Source organism: Staurois parvus, unplaced genomic scaffold (genome assembly GCF_062004578.1).
Source record: "Staurois parvus isolate SC_StPar_1 unplaced genomic scaffold, SC_StPar_1.0 ptg000850l, whole genome shotgun sequence".
In the NCBI taxonomy this organism is placed as follows: Eukaryota; Metazoa; Chordata; class Amphibia; order Anura; family Ranidae; genus Staurois; species Staurois parvus.
In genome coordinates this window covers 5,533,174-5,553,991 of record NW_028318646.1, presented here as the reverse complement: position 1 = coordinate 5,553,991, position 20,818 = coordinate 5,533,174, and positions in this window count along the sequence as shown.

Genomic DNA, 20,818 nt, shown 5'->3' with positions numbered 1-20,818 from the left:
CCATCCTTCCCATCAACAAGCCAAGATGGCTTCCCTGTGCAGCCACTTCTGGTCAGGATTGGCCTTGGTGTAATGTCAGGGCTCCCAGGTATGACCAGAGGTGTGTGACTGAAGCAGGGAAACGCAGACTTCAGATATGTGATTAACAATGTAATTTATTAACACTAACAATACAAACATAAACGCAGTGCAATACTAAACATAATACAGTGCAAACAAACCCAACCAACCACCCACAGATAACAGTACATACAAGCAAGCGTCGTCAGGCAGGCCGAGTCAATATCAATTGGGCAGGTAGGTACAGGGGGAGCAAGCGGAGAATGGTCGGGGTCACAGGCCAGGTTCAGCAGGTAGCAAGCAGCGTAGTACAGAGGGTCAGGCAGAGGGATGGTCAGGGTCACAAGCCAGGGATCAGAACAGGTAGCAAGCAGCGTAGTACAGAGGGTCAGGCAGAGGGATGGTCAGGGTCACAAGCCAGGGATCAGAACAGGTAGCAAAGGAACAGAAACAGGATGCAGGACAGATACAGGGCCCAGGACATCACAACACCAAGGCAGAGTCTGCAAGTCTGGCCATCCCTTAAATACACCAGTATCATCAGTTCCAGGTGTTAGCTGGCTGAAAGGTTGAGTCTCTGATTGCTGGGAGCACCCGCTGGCCAGCCCTGGTACTGCAGATCAAAAGGCAGGTGAGTCCCACCATTGCTGGCCAGTCCATTCCTGACACCGACCATGTTATGGTGCTGATCTTGGAGGAGGTGATATGTTGTAGGGTCCACTTGTCTGTGATGAAAAAGGCAATTCTAAAATAGGAGAGGTGGACCGGAGAATAATAGGTGTAGTCTTTTTCTGTACGGTGTTGGCATCGCCATATGTCGTAGAGGTCATTGTTGTGTATAAAGCGATGAAAAGTATGTTTAAAGGAGCGTTTACTGGAAGAAGAGTCCAGGAATGGGTTGTTTATGATGTTGAAGTCTCCTCCTAATAGTAGCCTGCTTTGTCTCTGGGTAGTGATGATTGAGTTTAGTTTGTTGTAGAATTGAAGTTGGTTGGTATTTGGCCCATAAATGTTTACCACGGTGTATAGGATTTCATTGATCTTGCATGTGAAAATATGGTAGCGGCCTTGTGGATCTGCTAATTCTGAGATATATTGGAATTGAAAGGAGTCTCTTATGGTGGTGATGACGCCGTTCTTTTTCTTGGTGTTGGTTGCCATATATAATCGAGAAGTGGTGTAAGTTAAATTTGGGAATTTTGGAGGAATAGACCATCAGTTTGCAAAGAGCAAGCTTCTTTTTGCAGTAGAGATCTCTTGTAAGGAGAGTTGAGGTCTCGGATATTCAAAGATGATATGCTAATCATATTGCTGGGTATATACGGGTTGCATGGAGTAGGAGAGATGATTCTTAAGTTGTGGAAAAAGATAGATATTTCTTTGTCGGGGTTGTAAAGCTTCCATAGAGAAGAAGTAGTGATCTTGATATGTTCGCTGGTTGAGGAGGTTATTTCCGCTTGTAATAGAGGTGTTAGAGGGAAAGGGGGTTAATGTGAGCGACTGGTGGTATGAGGTGGGTAGGGGGTTAAAAAAGACTTGTGAAAAATACAAGTAACATGTGTAGCAGATGTTGCTACTGTATAACGGGGGGAACAGAAACATACATGACTCAAGAAAGGAGTCATGTTGACGAAAACTTGAAGTTTAGAAATGTTCGGTTAGGGGCCGTATGCCAGCCTTTAGTGGTTTTGAGGTGATACCCAGTGTGTTGGGTAGTAAATGGTGCTAGGGATTTTTGGTTCAGGACCATTCTGCATCCATTTGTTGTGGTCAGGTTGAAGTGGATTGGTGGGAGTCCACTGATGGATGATGTTTTCAGGAGTTCGATGCCTGCTTCTAGGTTTTTGACTGTGTAGAGCCTTCCTTGATGCTTAACGATGAGCTTCGTGGGGAAACCCCATTGGTAGCCGATTCCATGGTTCCGCAGCACTTTAGTTATGGTAATAAGTTTTTTGCTGTTGAGAAGTGTAGCTTTGGATAGATCTGCGAATAGTTTTATATTTGCCTGAGATGCCGGAAATGAGGTAGGGTTTCTAGCAGCCATCATGAATTTTTCTTTCACATGGTAGAAGTGCACACGTGCTAGGATATCTCTAGGTATTGCAGCAGGTAGGAACAATGGTTTTGGTATCCTGTGTGCACGATTTATGGCAAGCTCCACGTCTGTTAGAGAAGGGACGAGGTGCTTCATGTATTGCTGGATGTAAGGAACTATGTCACCTGTAGTGATAGATTCTGGTATTCCGTGGAATTTAATATTGTTGCGCCTGCAGCAGTCTTCTAGGTCTGCCAATTTTAGGTTAATTTGTTCTATGTCAGCTCCGTGGTCTGTGTGGGCGTCTATGAGGTCATTGTGTGCTCTGAACATTTCCCCCATTTTGCTCTCAATATGGCAGATGCGTCGATCCTGATTTTGTACCGTGGATGAGATTTGCGATGTAGTTGCTGTCAGGTCGTCATGTAGTGTTTGTTGCAGGGATAGTAGCATACTTTTCATTGAGATTTCAGTGATCGGATGATCAGAAGCAGGAAAGTTTTCAATTAAAGATGGAGTAGAATTAGCAGTAATTGTATGAGGATAGGAAGGTTGCAGGTCAGAAACAGATTGTATGTCCAGTTTGGGTCTGGACTTAGCAGGCCTGCTTGTAGAAGGAGACAGGGGCAGAGAGGACTCACCCAGGTCTCCTGGGTATAGTGGTGCCTTGAGCCTGGGGTCTGTGGTCTGAGCTGTGTCTCCCTCTGCTTGTGTGAGGAGACTGTCTGCTGAGGAGCCGGCGCCATCTTGGATGCAGGGGCTGAGAGCAGGGAAGAAGCTCGTCAGCTTCCCTGGCTGCCCTGGTGATTTGCGGCGTCGGGGCATGATCTGGAGGGTGGCAGGAGCCTTTGTAACCCCTTATATCTCTGGGGAGAGGCTGTGGTGTCCCTGTGTCTAGTGTGAGCCACGGTTAGGCTGATGGCGGGACGGAGCTCTTACTCACGAGCTGTCATCCTGGAGCCGGCTGTGCATGCGCCCCCCTATCTAATCATTTTAGTCTACACCTAGTCAAGATGCAACTCTTTTGAAGGTTTAATTTTACATTTATTTTGGACATTGCCAAAACTATATAATTTTTGAAAGCCAGTTAGAAAATTCACAGACTGCCACATTCCAGATAACCCCTCTTTCCTTTTACACAACAGTGGCATCTCTAAAAGGTATGTTTAACAAATAAGTAAATAATAATTATTATTTCACTAAATGCAGCAAGATCTTGAGTACTAACTTTGTTAGTGTGGTCCAGTGGTCTACCAAGATAAATGACACCAGATGTAATTTACTACTACAGAATATTTAAAATTGCTTTGTGTTTCTCTACAATATACCCACAAGACAACTTGGGTTTAGTCTCAGAGATATATGGGAGTAGTTGGCTAAAGGGATAGGTTGATCTCATATTCAACTTCCTATATCCAATATATTTCCACTCCCTTCCACTTCTTTTTCCCCAACTTTTTCATCCTCCTCTTCTCTGTATGTTTTTGTTAAAAAGGAATAATGAAGAGTTATAAAGTCATTGATATGTAGACTACAAAAAATTACTTAAAAGAGACACTTCCTTTAGAAAAAAAATGATCACATGATCACATGTTGAAACCTTGCATCCTGAGAAACTTTAAATTAATCTATGGTTAAAATGGCATGTTTTCCTCCAGCATTGTGAACCTGTGTGATATACTCATAGCTGAAGCCTGTCCCTCTAGTCCAACCATATCTGTAAAGATAACGTACCTCTTAACAAACAAACATGGTAAGATGTTCTGTAGTTTAAAGGTAATAAAGTAAGTTTACTGAACATTAACCTAGCAGTTTACCCTAGTCTATGCTGTTGCTTGCAATCTGAAATGTTTGCCTTTAGATCTACTTTAACTCAAAAGTATCTAGAGGAAAGCGAAAAAACCTTTTTAAAGCTTAGTCCAATTTGTTTCCACAAGGGAAAACAATTTCTTTCTGATCCCTGAAGGCAATGGGATAACTCCCCAGGTCACATACTATCAGGTATGAAGATAAGGAAAGGATAAAAAGTAAAGAGATTTAAAGATAACAATAAAATATAGAGGAAGGGTGTCAGGAAATTAAAATAAAATAATCTGTTGAAAAGGTTCTTAGATATTAAATGGTTCAAAGGAAGAACAATTGTATTGGAAATAGAAAGGAACAAGTTCCAGAGAACAGAGAGAATGAAAGTAGAAATTTGTGCAAAGAGACATTTGTGTAGTGGAGAGTTTCACATTTGTATAGTGTGTAAAGCAATTTAAAAAAAAGCAAAAATGCCACTCAAAGTGAACACAGGTTAACCAACATTTTCTATTTTTCTTCATAGTAATAGTGCCCATCTATTAAACTGCTTAAAGAATGGGGAGGGGTCATTATCAGTGTCTAAATCCACCTCTGATTTTTTCTTCTCACAGGGAGTCTTTAACCACTTGCCCTCTGGAAGATTTACCCCCCTTCCTGCGTGGTCATGCAAAAAATACTGCCAATTTTGAAAAAAATATATTTGAGTTTTTGCTATAAAACATATCTAATAAAAAAAAAAAACAATTATATTTATTCATAAATTTAGACCAAAATGTATTCTGCTACATGTCTTTGCTAAAAAAAAATCCCAATAAGTGTATATTAATTGGTTTACGTGAAAGTTATAGTGTCTGCAAATGGCGGTATTTATACTGGAATTTGTATTTATTTATTTTTTTATACTAGTAATGACGGTGATCAGCGACGGACTGCGGCGGACATTCTGACACTGGGTGGGAACTGACTAACTGGCACTGACATCTCCTGTGACACTAATACATTTATCAGTTCTAATAAAAAGCACTAACACTGTAATAATGACACTGGGCAGGAAGGGATTAACATCTATGGCGATAAAAGGGTTAACTGTGTGTTAAAGAGGGCTTAGACTGTGTACTGTGTTGTGTTTTACTAAGGAGATTTTCTGCTTTCTATCTCTCTGCTGTGCAGAGAGGTAGAAAGCAACACGTCCATGCTGACAGGAGAGAGATCTGTGTTGCTTACACACAGATCTCTACCCTTTCAACTTTGCTGTGGATCACTGAATCCCAGCCGGGAATCACCAGCTAGGACCCAGTGATTGACATTCTCAGGAGCCAATAGCAGTGCACCCCCCCCCCCCAACCCTGAATTGCAAAATCATGTATATAGACATGATTATGCACAGCATGGCCACCCTGTAGCAGTACATTTGCTATGGGGTGGTCGTCAAATGGTTAGAATTGCAAACAAAATGTTAGCAAGAGAACATATATAAACACAGATTGATCAAAAATATTAAACTAAGCAATGTTTGTTATTATGTCATATTGTCATATGTTCAATATATTTGAGTTATGTCTTGGAAACATTAGATAAATAAAAGTATATAGTGTGTGTGTGTATATATATATATATATATATATATATATATATATATATATTTCCCAATTTGTTAGGTTATTATTTTCAAGTTTAAAAAAAAGCAACCCCTGACTTTCTATTTGTACTTAATCCTGTCTACAGCCTGCCAAACACTGGGGACATAATGTCATAATGTGCTTGTTTCTTAATTTCAGTAGAATTTTAAACAGCTACACTCACAGGATTGTCCAGAGAAGAATGAGAGAAAACTGGCAAGTGTTGTCAACTCTTAAAGGCCCAGGCACATTAGACAGTAGGATATATTCAGCAAAGTAGACAAATTAGGGATCCCTGGTCAGCACCACTAAGGTGGGAATTAGATAGAATGAGGTATGACTATTATTAAGAATAAAGTTCAAATATTCTCATATCAGTGTTTCTGCTCAAATGTATTTGTTCATACTGTAGATATACTAAGTTGAACAAAAGCCCACAAATAAAAATCTTAGAAAAGTTCACATGTTATATTGTCATATAACTTCACCTTTACAGAACAGTTTTTCTCTATTATAAATGTTATGCTGTTATGAAAAAGCATGTTAATTAGGGGCACTGAGAGTGCATTGAAAATATCAGAATATTCATTTACTTTGGCAGAAAATGTCTAATAGTAGTTTCTGCCTACATTCCCCTTGAGTTATTAGTTAAGGCAATAGTTTATTTTTTCTAAGAAAAAAATAAACTAGAATGCACTCAGCACTACTTTTCCCTAAGCAATACTTCTATTTTGTTTGACAAGAGAAGTGCTCAGTATTATGAAAAATGATTCCATAATGGATGAGAAGACTCAGATAAGTTCTGCAATAATTTGCAAAGACTGGGGATGTTGCCATTGAATAAGACCACCAAGGATTAACTTGTAATATCCAGTAACTATTAACAAGCAACACTATTCTTACTCAGGTAAACATTTTCTATGGCTAAGAATAAGGACCATATTATATTTAAAAGAAGTATATTTCTAATTTAAACAGTCTTCCGAGAGCAAGTAGCTATAGTGCTTTATGATTTAAAGCTGTATTGTGGTAGATACTGTGGACCACTGGTTTTATTTAAAGCTTTTTAGGCAAAAAGTAAAGACAATAAGAAAAAATGTCATATAAGTGTTAACATGTTAATATCATTTCAGAATTATTTTTCAATTTTTAATCTGTAGCTATAATTAAACCATTACCTGGTAAGCTTGTCATGAATAACCTTGTTAAGGCCCTTGCTATTATAGGGTGACAACATTCTATGCCTTTCCTACAACTGTGCTCCTGCATTATTGCCCTGTTACACTGACCAATGGAGGCTACAAGTGTCCACTTCAACACACATTGCACAAGCATTTTCTGTTGTTGTCACCATCAGGAAAATAACGCTATGGATGGTACAGATAAAAATACTTTTAATAGATAGAAAATGTAAAAAAATGCATTACAATAAAATAACTTGATCAGGACATGTCACCAAAAAAAAAAAATTTAGTGGAACACCAGGTCATGCCAGTAAAAACTGTGAGAACCAAAAAGGAGGAAATTACAATAACATCCCAGGATGATACAGAAGGGGGATCAAAATTGTATTGTGGGTAGTATAATGCCTCCATTGTGCTGACATGTTTTTTGGGCCAAGCCTCTTTATCATACTGTAAAAGTGAGGTACTTTTAACCTTTTTGCTGCCATAGGCATAAAGCTTGTGTCAGAAAAAGAATGCTTCCAGCTGGCTTGGCCAGTAAGTCTTATGTCCATGAAATCCCCCCTTCTGCTATAAGCTTGTGTTTTGATTAAAAGATGGGTATGCACATTGTCTATCACCTTGAGAAAGGTGGCACAGTGTCTCTAAAACATCAGTGGTTTTACACTTTCTGCTGCAGGCTATGCAGTCTTTTTCAACTACAATTTCAAATTTGAGATCTGTGACCCTTAGTGTGCTGACCTTTTTTTAAATTCATAGGAAGCAGCTTCATATGATGACACACGGAGAAGGGAAGGAGCCAAGAATTTCAGTATGGGACCCCCAGAAGAGGAAGATAAGGGCTGCTCTATGCAAAAAACTATTTCACAGAGCAGGTCAGTGTAAACCTGTTTGTTATATTAATTTAAAACAAATTGGAAGCTTTAATATCACTACTGTACTGTCCTGGCTCTAGCCAAGTTCTACCAAACACATATCCGAAATCCATGTTTTAAAAATTGGAGACAGAGATGTGAGGGGGTTCAAGAAATGTGGTATTGTGGGTATGAAGAGTTTCTGTGCAATCTCTTTTGAAAAGTGTGTTTGTTATTACAATTTTAGGATAATGCAATATGGTACTGTGCAAATAAAGTCAGATTTATTTTTGGGAACATAAATCTTGCTTTAAAATCTGCTGTGGCTCCTACTTCCACTGTTCAATAAAGTCATATTGCCTCTGTATAAAAAAAAAAATCAGGTGTTGCAGCCATAACTACCTGAAAAAGATTTTTTTTCAAATTTAAATGGATCAAATTGGAATGTTGTATTTAACCACTTCAAGTCCAGACACTTTCACCCCCTTTCAGTCCAGACCGATTTTCAGCTCTCAGAGCTGTCACACTTTGCATGACAATTGTGTGGTCATGCAACACTGCACCCAAATTACATTTTTTGTATTTTCTGAAACAGAACTTTCTTTTGGCGATGTTTATTCATCACTGGGACTTATATTTTTTTGCAATATAAATTAAAAAATACTGAAAAGTTTGAAAAATGTGTTTTTGTTATAAAATTTTGCAAATAAACAATCTTTCTTCATAAATATTGGCCAAAATGTATTCTGCTACATTTTTGGTAAAAAAAAATGAATATATAGAAAAATAATTATAATTTTTCAAAAAAGTTATTTTTACATTTTTATTTTACTTTTTTTTTTTGTACATACTGTCATCTAGTTTTTTTACACTGGCTTGCTTTTACACCCATAAAGCCTGTAAAAGCAATTTCTCCTTCTCTACTGTAAGAGCTGTTATTGGTCACAGCTTATCACATGGTAGAAGGCTGCTTTGAATGGCCTTGTACCATGTGACCATGTGCTGTCAGGAAGTGACATCTTGTTTACTACTGTTCATGTGATCACTTATTGGCCAATAAGTGATCACATGAATCGGGACCTCACACAGTGGCCCCGAACAGCGGTCTGTGTTCTGCTGTGTCCACCGGGTACAGATTGTGACACTGCGTGCCCCCAGGGCAGTGGATGCGGGGGGCCATTTAGAAACATCCACCCGAATCAGCAACACTCTAGCCCAGCCGTTTATCGGCATGAGCCGTATGGGAAATGCTGCATGTGAGATTTAACAGCAATGATCTCCTGAATGGCAGCATTTTCATGCATACATCCTGGAATACCTCAGTGCTAGAATTAGTGAAGTCCTGTGTGCATGCACAGGAGTTACACCATTCTGGCCCAGTAAATCAAGATGGCTGAAAACCTCAAACCTAAAAAAAGATCAGGGAAAGATGTTGGCATCTGCAATGGTGCAAAGAGAGGTGAGTTTACTTCTGCTTTAAATCCAATACAATTAGAATGCATTTCTTTAGAACAAAACCAAGTACACAAACCACATTCCAGATGTTAAGCTTAAAATAAACACAACCCAAGAACAAATATTTAATATATTGCAATTTGCCAGTCCTGACTATTAGCATTGGTACTGCTGATATACACGCCTGTAGCTTGTCAGCCAGCATCTAGCCACACTTAGACCTGTACACTGCTTATTAAATATACAGCACTGTCTCTTTTGCTGAAACCTTCTTACTTTGAACTGCTATGACCGGGAGGACATAAAGAAAAATTTGGCCAAATTATGGAAGATAAAATATGTTTTGTTTTTTGTTTTGTTTACTTTATGAGGCTTTTGCATCACATAGTAACTGAGTTTAGTACTTCTTTAGACTGTAATACAGGAGTATTTAATTGTACCTTAAAGTCAGAGCTATGTGAAAGGCTACTTGAGCGGAAACCTGCTCACTTTTTTGATTTACTATGCTCCAAATACTAATCAGGTGGAATTTCTTCATTCTTTATTGAGCTCCTTGGCCTCAGAGTTTGAGGGTGATGTTATTTTGGCTGGTGATTGTAATTTAACATTATTTATTTATTTCAGGTACTTATATAGCGCTGTCAATTTACACAGCGCTTTACATATATATTGTACATTCACATCAGTCCCTAACCCTCAAGGGGCGTACAATCTAAGGTTAGATCAGATATTGGATCATTCCTGAGTCATGCTTCAGCCCTTTTTCAGACAGAGTCGTAAGTTTGCCCAGCTACTATATCATTACGATTTTATCGATGCCTGGAGAGAAGCTAACCCAACTTCTTGAGATTATCCTCATTTCTCTAGGGCTCACAATTGCTATTCTCGTATTGATCATATATTCCTCCATACACACTCACTTCCCAGACTGCTTACAGCTAAAATCTTTTCCACACCTTGGTCCAATCACAATCCGATTTTTTTAACACTGTCGTCCTGGACTCATGGAAGGACTGCTCCTCACTGGCGCCTTAACGAATCTGTTTTGGGCAATGCTTCATATTGTCAGGATATTTCTTCACATTTTCAAATGTACTTTGAAATCAATAAAGCAGATGAGGGGGGCATGTCCAAGATGGCGACCGGAGCGGCCGCATAATCCTGAGCTCCGGTGCCTCGGTATCTAATTTGCTGCCATCCGGGCAGCAGCGGACCCTCAGTGAGCACCGGCGGTACTTCCAGCTATCCCTGCATCTTGGAGAAGGGAGCTGTGCCTTCCTGAGCCCTCTCCGTGGCAACGGACGTGCGTGGCCTAGTGCGGTCTACCCCACCCGGCTCTGATTTCGGCTTCATCTGGGCCACACAGTGAGTACAGTCGGCAAGGGGGCAGGAGGATGATGACCATCGGGTCACCCACCAGTGCTCCGGGGACTGTGGCTCACACTTACAAGCCCGGAGGCCCTTCCCTCTACTAACACGGCCTCCTGAGCCTGGAGGCCTACTGTGGCCTACAACCTGCTGAAAGTGAGGTATCTGGGCTCCCTACACCCATTCTGGTGGGCTCTAGAGTTGGCATACGGGGGATTCTGTGCCATACAGGCCCTTCTACCCTATCTGACCCCATAGTAGGAGTTGCGGCCTGCATCTGAGTCTCTGGCCTTTATCAATAATACCTATTAGAGCTTATATCCACTCTGACTCTCCACATGTTGATCATCATTTTTACAATGTAGAGATTGCACTGAGATGCCCGATCGCATCTATGTAACTATAACCTTACACCTGTACTGGGCGTTATAGGTCCCCTGGGGTTATTATCATCCTTGGCTATACAAATTTCAATTGATCACCCCCAGGAGACTTCCTGCATGCCGTCCACCACATATGACATATTTAATTAAAACGCATGAGATTTGCAGCATGTCTCAAGATAATACAGAATGAGCATTTGGTTCCACACAGGATACCGCAGCTATTCCATTAGCTCAGGACAGTGAGTACGCACAGCAACTTATAAAGGGGGATTTGGAATCTTGCTTGGAAACTATGTACACCAAGTTAGCCGCTAAATTCTAATCAGAACTCCACAAGAGCACAAACGTTCTCTCTCAGGAAATAGCCGCGTTGGGCTCTAGAACTGACCATTTAGAAACAAAACATGATGAGCTCAGCCTAGCTTATGGCGAGCTTTCCAGAGATCACGGTTATTTACAAACGGCCTATACACAATTGCAGGCACAGGTTGAGGATCTTGACAATCGCAACCGCAGGAATAACTTGTGAGTTTGAGGAGTCCCTTAGACTGTGACTGACCTTTCACAAGTTATTCAAGTCTCTTCTTACGGACCATGACCCTAGGTCCTTTGCTTGTGACCGCATCCATACAGCTCTGCGTCCAAAACCTCCTAATGATAAACCGCCTAGGGACATTGTTCTGTGTATGAAGGATTTCCTGACCAAAGAAGACATACTCAGAGCTGCCGGTAATACCCCAACGATCACCTTTGAAGGTTCAACATTGCAAATATTTCCAGATGTTTCTCCGGCTACGATGGAGAAACACAAAAAAATGAATGAAATCACAACTGCCCTTTTCTCAGCTCGTATCCGCTACAAATGGGACTTTCCCTTTTAAGCTGATAGTTCCACATAATGGTAGCACATACATAGCCACATCCCTTCCCGAAGGCCAAGAAATCCTGGCCAAATTGGGCCTGGCGGACACTCCCTCACCTCAACGTCCACCTTCCACCCGTCAGGTATCTCCCATTTGGCATACTTCATCTCCACGAAGGGATAGGAGGAGAATCAGACAAGAATCGGGATGAAAAGACTTTGCTCATTTGCATATTATACACTGTTTTGATGGTCTTTGTAGGATGCTGCAAAATTTTCCATATTAATATATCTGTTACTTTTGATCTATTCTTTAATTACCCGGACGTGCAAAAACCCAGCATGGGTCTTCGGACCCTCACTTTACCTGTCATAGGACTCTTTGACACGTGACCCCACCCTGCTATTTAACATGGCCAGAGATGTCACTGCCCAGATGTGGAGTGATTTAAAGTGGCAGAGTTTGGGCCCTGTAGCCCCTTTGCTGTTACGTTTTTCTGTCTTTTCAGGAAAGGCAGCTAGCCTACCTGATCCATAGTTTATTGTGATTTCTTTAGTTGTAGGGTCTCTTAAGGCCCCAGTTCTATTGCTTTATGTTTTTTGTTTTTTTTTACAATTTTGGTACATGATGTTGCTCATACACAAATTTGTGGACGTACTGGCAGCCATATTGGGACTTGGATGCTGCATAAATTGACACTGATGGATTTCACCTTATATGATGTGGGACGGATGTTCCACTAACTAGACAAGCTATTTTTGATACTTTTCAGCTGGGTACAACTGGCACTATTCTTTTTTGTCATGGTTATCCATTGCATCTCACACAATGTCCAGGGTTTCAACTCTCCAAATAAGTGTAAAATGGCCTTCCACCAGTATAAACGCCTATGGGCAAAAATTATTCTATTGCAGGAAACTAATTTTGCAGTCGCTAAACACCCAAAATATTTTCATAGATCTTACAAACAGGGGTTTTACACCTTACACTCTACTAAAAGCAGAGCCGTGGCAATTGTTTTACACAACTCATTCCCCTTTGATATTCAACATGTCCATCGTGATCCTGAGAGCAGATTTATCATTATTAAAGGCACACTTTCGGGTCGTGAACTCATGATCGCGAATGTTTATGCACCAAATTTGGCACAAGCATCCTTCTTTTCCTACTTCTTCACAGTTCCTGATAGGTTTCTATCCCCTCATTTATTGGTGGGAGGGGATTTTAATCTGGTAGCTAACCCCTTTTGGACAGAAGCTCGTCCTCACCATCTTCCCAGGCCTTCCCAAAATCCCTTACCAAAAAACTAGAAACACTTCAATTGGTAGACTCCTGGAGGGCACATAATGTAGGAGCTAGAGATTATTCATTTTACTCCCACCCACATGACTCTTATGCTAGATTAGATTATATCCATTGATCCCACCATTCTGCTAGCTAACTCTAGGAAGGCATGTATTAATTTAAGTCCCTGGTCAGATTATAATATAATGGCGCTGTCTATCAACTTTCATAAGTCTGGCACCTACTCCCTATTCCTGGCACCTTAACGACTCTATGCTTACGGATACTAACTCCCACCAAGAAGTAGTTACATCTATCCAGGAATACTTTCAGCTGAACACAACTCCTGATATCTCCCTGGCTACTTTGTGGGTGGCCCATAAGGCGGTCCTGCAAAGCCGCCTTATTTCTATGGCTTCATCTAGGAATAGGGAGCGGTGGAAACAAATTCAGAAACTTACCCGAGAATTAGAAACACATTATAGAGCTCATATTGGCAATCCATCTCTCTTGAACAAAACAATGATATCGCAAAAGCGTTTAGAACTGAATATTTTACTGTCCCAGAAAACTGAAAAGCTCTATGGTGGTCTAAAGCCTCTTTTTTATTACATAGCAACTCAGTGTCTACTATGTTCACACGGAAATTAAACCATTCTATACAATCCCCACTTATCTATAAATGATGAACTAAAACCAACAGCGTCTCCTCTTTGCCTCATGAAGTCCTGGGTATTTTTGAAAATTTTTACTCTACCCTATTAGCCCCCCCACAACCACCTTCCGCTCCCCCAAATGGCTCATAGTTTGTTTCTATACCCCTCACTGCTCTCACACCCTCTCAGGTATCCTCCTTTATCGCCCCATGTACCTTGGAGGAAATAACCTGTGCGATTAGCGCACTAAGAACTTCCACAGCACCGGGCCCAGATGGGTTCATGGCTAGTTATTATAAACATTTTGCTCCTACACTGGCTCCCTTTTTGATGTCATTATTCAATGATGTTTTGCAGGGCGGCAGGTTTCCTGAGGAGATGCTGTTGGCTAATATGTCTCTATTGCCTAAACCCTTAAAAGATCATCATCTACCTCAAAACTATAGACCAATCTCAGTAATGAACAATGATTTGAAAATTGTCAGCTGTATTCTGGCAGATAGGTTGGCCCCTATTATATCCTCTTTGGTCTCACCGGACCATTCGCGATTTATCCTGGACAGACTTATTACAGACAACATTCGTCTCACGCTAAATGTTATACAGGACACCAATTTGCAATCTAAAGTTTTGTTACTGAGCCTGGACATTAACAAGGCTTTTGATAGTGTACTCTGGCCCTATTTGTTTCCTCTACTGAAGAAGATGGGCTTCAATTACAAATTTCTGTCTGGTGTACATGCTTTGTACGACTCCCCCAAAACAAGAATAAGACTCCCAGTTTGCAATTCTGATTTTTTTTTACACTGGGCAGGGGTACCCATCAAGGCTGTCCACTTTTACCCTTATTATTTGCACTTGTTTTGGAACCCTTGGCAATTGCAATAAGATCACACTCAGACATTTCTGGTTATCCATTATTGGTTTCGCAATTCAAATTATGCATGTATGCAGATGCTTTTCCTCACTAACCCATTAGTGTCATTGCCTAATTTATGCTCATTGAATGACTTTGCTACATTATCAAGTCTTACTGTAAATTTTACCAAATCAGTATTTATGCTTATTAATGTTACTGATTCCCTGAGTGCATCTCTCCGCAATTCTTCCATTTCATTGGGCCACAGACCAGATCTCATACCTAGGTATCTACCTCACTCCCAACTAATCAAAACTATTTGCTGTTAATTACCCACCATGCGTGTCATGCCTCGCTATTCTGGTGAAGATCTGGCATGGATACCCATCATTCTTGGGCAGAGTCACGACAGTAAAATTTATATCTTGCCTAAATTACTTTACTTATTTAGGGCACTCCCTATCCCTGTCTCGAAAGCATTTCTAGATCGCTTTCAATGGACAATTAATAATTTTATTTGGCGTAATAAACGCCCTCATTTTACTTCAGTCCCATACCGATCGCAGCGGGTGGGAGGCCTTGGACTCCCCAACTTCTGGTTTTACTACCTGTCAGCCCGTTTTGCACAGGTATCACAATGGGCGACTATTAATTCCCAGGTCCCTTGGATCAGGTTTGAATCCCAGTCTATAAGTCCGTACTATCTTCCAGGCATATTATGGTCAAAATCGCGCCCCCCCCTCCCCCCGCTTGTTATTGATCTATAATTCCATTGTTGCCCAATCACTGATGCTTTGATCCTGATATAAACCTAAATTAAATCTGGTCTCCTCTATCTCTCCAGGTTCATCATTTTTTGGTGACTCAAATTTTATCACAGCATTCTCATCCCCACAGGCATTCTGTTGGTGGTATGATAGGTCCCTTTATCAGGTTATCTGACTTTCAAAGAGGAGGATCTTATATCACTTTTGAGATGCTTTGCATACTTTTTGATATCCCGCTTTGTGAATATTATCATTATTGACAGATTAGACATGTTTTCAACTCACATTTTGGTCTGACACCTTCATCCCCAATCTCATTTTTCGAACATATTAGTCATGACTCTCCCAGGGGTAGGGTTCTCATTTCAGATTTGTATCAGCAATTTTTGGTTACAGCCTTTCCATCTCCCCCTTTATAGACAGAAGTGGGAGGAGGATAGTGGTGTCACTTTTTCTGATGAAGATTGGGAATCCATGGTGGATAATATAAATAAGACCCCTAGATCTCTTACTGTCCATTAGAAAGCCCTCAAAATATTAACCAGATGGTATTATACCCCATCTAGATTACATATCATGTTACCAGGGACGTCCCACCCTTCCGGGGTTGTGGCCTTGCTCGTACCCTAGTGCATATATTTTTGGACTGCCCAAGCCTTTCATTGGTGTGGCGCAAGATCTCTGAAGTGGCCTCTGCTGTGGCAGATGCCCCGGTGCATCTGTCTATGCAGTCTTGCCTACTAGGAGTTTGGGAGTTCGGACTGAGATTATGAGGCTAATCCATACCATACTATATGACTAAGGACCCCTCATGTTTTGGTTGATTCAGTTATTTTCTTGGTAGCTTTATAGCTCTGCCTACCTTTCTACCTATATTGCTCATGTACTTAATTTCTTTTCTCTTTCTTTCTTTTTTTACTTTACATGGCTGTACCATTTGAAATGTACAGTATAGGTGTGCCTTGTTCCTGTTGTATATTTTATTTGATGTTGTACTGCCATTTTGCAGTCTATTTCTTGACAAAAAATAAAATTAAAATATTTGTAAACAAATAAAGCAGATGATACGAATCCGGCTATTAATTGGTCAGCCCATAAGCCTCGGTCAGGGGGTTTATTATTCAACTCTACTCACGACTTAAAAAAGCTTGTAATAATTTAATTTTAACTAAAACTCAAGTATACACTGACCTTGTTACTCAACACAAACAGAATCCCGATCCAGATTTATTGATTAAACTTGACCAAACCCGATTAGAACTTAACCTATGCCTCACTACTACCTCTGACAAACAGTTACAATGGTCCAACTATAAATTTTTCACTTGGAGAGACAGACCAGGTACTTTATTGGCATGCAAGCTATCTCCCAAACATTCCCAAATAGCTCTCCCTAAACTCAGACTAAATAACAGTACTTTTTCACAAGATCCCAGTAAGATTCTCCAAAAGTTTCATTTTTTCTATACTGATCTATACTGCTCATCTCAGGGAGATATCTCTTCATCTTCCGACAACTTCCTGAGGTCTGTTGTTCTTTCTTCTCTTCAAGAAGCCCATAGAGACTCAATGAAACAGCCTATTTCTAGCGTGGAGATTCGGAATACCTTGAAAGCCGTCGCCCCTCATAAATCCCCAGGACCAGATGGCCTTCCTCATAATTATTATAACGTTTTCCCTGACCTCATGATTCCACATATGGCCCATTATTTTAATTATTTACGTGATGGGGGACTAGTGCCTCCTGATGAAAATAAAGCATTCATCAGTGTTATTCCTAAACCCAACAAAGATGCTACTGTAGTTTCTAATTATCGACCTATCTCCTTATTACCGTATTTTTCGCTCCATAAGACGCACTTTTTTCCCCCCAAAAAAGGGGGCAAAATGTCAGTGCGTCTTATGGAGCGAATGTAAAGCGGCCGGTCCGGTATTTCTGCCGCCACCATGTCAGAATATTGGGCCGGCCGCTTAGCTCTTCTCTCCTGCAGGAGCTTACTTGTTCCTTGCTCCAGCGCTGTAGTCTTCCCGCGGCGGCTTCTGTGACAGCCGGATGCCCACTGCGCATGCGCGAGACGTGCCGCACTTTGTGAATGGTTCGGTGTCTTCTGGGACACATGACAGGTCCCAGAAGGCTCCGAGCTACTCACAAAGCGCAGCGCTTCTCACGCATGCGCAGTGGGCACCAGGCTGTCACAGAAGCCGCCATGGGAAGAAGAAGGAAGGACAACTCCGCGGAAGTGGGAGCGGGTACCTGTCAAATTCAGGTACCTGCTCCCCCTCCCTCCCCAAAGGTACGCAGTCTCTGGTCATCCCCTGTACTGTCTGCAGTCTCTGGTCATCCCCTGCACTGTCTGCAGTCTCTGGTCATCTGTACTATGTCCACAGTCTCTGCTCATCCCCTGCACTGTCTGCAGTCTTTGGTCTTCTGTACTATGTCCACAGTCTCTGGTCATTCCCTGTACTGTGTCCGCAGTCTCTGGTCATTCCCTGTACTATGTCCACAGTCTCTGGTCATTCCCTGTACTATGTCCGCAGTCTCTGGCCATCTCCTGTACTGTGTCTGCAGTCTCTGGTCATTCCCTGTACTGTGTCTGCAGTCTCTGGTCATTCCCTGTACTATGTCCGCAGTCTCTGGCCATCTCCTGTACTGTGTCCGCAGTCTCTGGCCATCTCCTGTACTGTATCTGCAGTCTCTGGTTATTCCCTGTACTGTGTCCGCAGTCTCTGGCCATCCCCTGTACTGTGTCCGCAGTCTCTGGTCATTCTCTGTACTGTGTCCGCAGTCTCTGGCCATCCCCTGTACTGTGTCCACAGTCTCTGGCCATCTCCTGTACTGTGTCCGCAGTCTCTGGCCTTTCCCTGTACTATGTCCGCAGTCTCTGGCCATCTCCTGTACTGTGTCCGCAGTCTCTGGCCATCTCCAGTACTGTGTCCGCAGTCTCTGGCCATCTCCTGTACTGTGTCTGCAGTCTCTGGTCATTCCCTGTACTGTGTCCGCAGTCTCTGGCCATCCCCTGTACTGTGTCCGCAGTCTCTGGTCATCTCCTGTACTGTGTCCGCAGTCTCTGGTCATTCCCTGTACTGTGTCCGCAGTATCTGGCCATCTCCTGTACTGTGTCCGCAGTCTCTGGCCATCTCCTGTACTGTGTCCGTAGTCTCTGGCCATCTCCTGTACTGTGTCTGCAGTCTCTGGTTATTCCCTGTACTGTGTCCGCAGTCTTTGGCCATCTCCTGTACTGTGTCCGCAGTCTCTGGCCATCTCCTGTACTGTGTCCGCAGTCTCTGGCCATCTCCTGTACTGTGTCCACAGTCTCTGGTCATTCCCTGTACTGTGTCCGCAGTCTCTGGCCATCCCCTGTACTGTGTCTGCAGTCTCTGGTCATCTCCTGTACTGTGTCCACAGTCTCTGGTCATTCTCTGTACTGTGTCCGCAGTTTCTGGCCATCTCCTGTACTGTGTCCACAGTCTGGCGATCTCCTGTACTGTGTCCCCAGTCTCTGGTCATCCCCTGTGCTGTGTCCGCAGTCTCTGGTCATCTCCTGTACTGTGTCTGCAGTCTGGCCATCTCCTGTACTGTGTCCGCAGTCTCTGGTCATTCCCTGTACTGTGTCCGCAGTCTCTGGCCATCTCTTGTGTGTGTCCGCAGTCTCTGGCCATCTCCTGTACTGTGTCTGCAGTCTCTGGTCATTCCCTGTACTGTGTCCGCAGTCTCTGGTCATCTCCTGTACTGTGTCCGCAGTCTCTGGTCATTCCCTGTGCTGTGTCCGCAGTCTCTGGCCCTCTCCTGTACTGTGTCTGCAGTCTCTGGTCATTCCTTGTACTGTGTCCGCAGTCTCTGGTCATCTCCTGTACTGTGTCCGCAGTCTCTGGTCATTCCCTGTACTGTGTCCGCAGTCTCTGGCTATCCCCTGTACTGTATCTGCAGTCTCTGGTCATTCCCTGTACTGTGTCCGCAGTCTCTGGCCATCTCCAGTACTGTGTCCGCAGTCTCTGGCAATCTCCTGTACTGTGTCCGCAGTCTCTGGTCATCCCCTGTACTGTGTCCGCAGTCTCTGTTCATCCCCTGTACTATGTCCGCAGTCTCTGGTCATCCCCTGTACTATGTCTGCAGTCTCTGGTCATCCCCTGTACTGTGTCTGCAGTCTCTGGTCATCCCCTGTACTGTGTCCGCAGTCTCTGGTCATCCCCTGTACTGTGTCTGCAGTCTCTGGTCATCCCCTGTACTATGTCCGCAGTCTCTGGTCATCCCCTGTACTATGTTTACAGTCCTTTGGTTCAGAATATTTTTTTTCTCGTTTTTCTCCTCTAAAACCCAGGTGCGTCTTATGGTCAGGTGCGTCTTATGGAGCGAAAAATACGGTAACTGTGATCTCAAGATGCTTAATAAAATCTTGGCTCCATAAATTGTTGACCCTTTATATTCATGATGATCAATCAGGATTCATCAGCGGTCGACAAACAGTGGACCAAATTTGTCAAACTTTGGCTCTGTTGTCAGCTGTACAATTCAGTTGGGACAAATTCTCACCGAAGGAAGTCTTACTGTTATCATTAGATCTCCATAAAGCATTTGACATTTTATCTTGGGACTATCTATTTCAGATAGGGTTTGGGTTTGGCCCTTCTTTTATGACTTTAATGCGGGCTCTTTATTCTAATCCTTCAGCTCAGGTTTCCATTCATGGATATAAATCTGTCTATTGAGCGAGGTACTAGACAGGGCTGCCCCCTGTCCCCTCTACTTTTCGCTTTGGCAATGGAACCACTTGCCATTGCTTTCTGCTCTGATCCTACTATTTCTGGCATCTACTGTGGCCAATGAGATCAGAAATGTGCCTTATTTGCTGACGATGTCCTTATATATATACAGTATCTACCCCTCGAACATCTTTACCTAGTCTCCTCCACCTATTTCATCGTTTTTCTATGGCCTCTGGTCTTACTCTTAATTCCTCTAAAACAATTGCTTTAAATATTTCTCTACCTGATTCGGAGGTTCAATATCTGCGGGAGAACTTTGATTTTCAATGGGCCCGATCTCTCCCTTATTTTGGGGATTCATCTCACGAGCTCTATCTCGTCGCTAAATAAGACCAATTACCCCCCTCTCTTTAAACAACTTAAGACTGACTTACATGATTGGGAGGATCTTCCTTTATCCTGGTTTGGTAGAATTAATTCTGTTAAAATGACCTTTTTACCAAGACTATTATATTACTTTCGGACTTTGAAGATCATGGTACCCAAACGGAAACTCTTACTTTTACCAGCAGCAGTCTCTAGATTTATATGGAAAGGAAAACGTCCTTGGGTTAACAAGTTGACTTTTTTTTCCCTAAAAAAGCATGGCGGTTTGGGACTTCCTAATCTCCTGGCTTATTTTCAGGCGGCTCAGATAGCACAGCTCTCTTGTACTACCGCTAGGGGTTATTTTTCTCAGGTTGGCATTGAAACCTTATCTTGCTGTCCCTATGCTATTGGTGTTCTCATGTGGCTTCCTAGTCGGTTGCATCCTCCTATCCTTTGTCCTATGTTATCCTATTGTTTAACGGTCTGGGATAGATGGTGGGCCAGCAAACCTCTCTATTCTCTACTTACCCCTTTAGCTCCAATCTTTTGTAA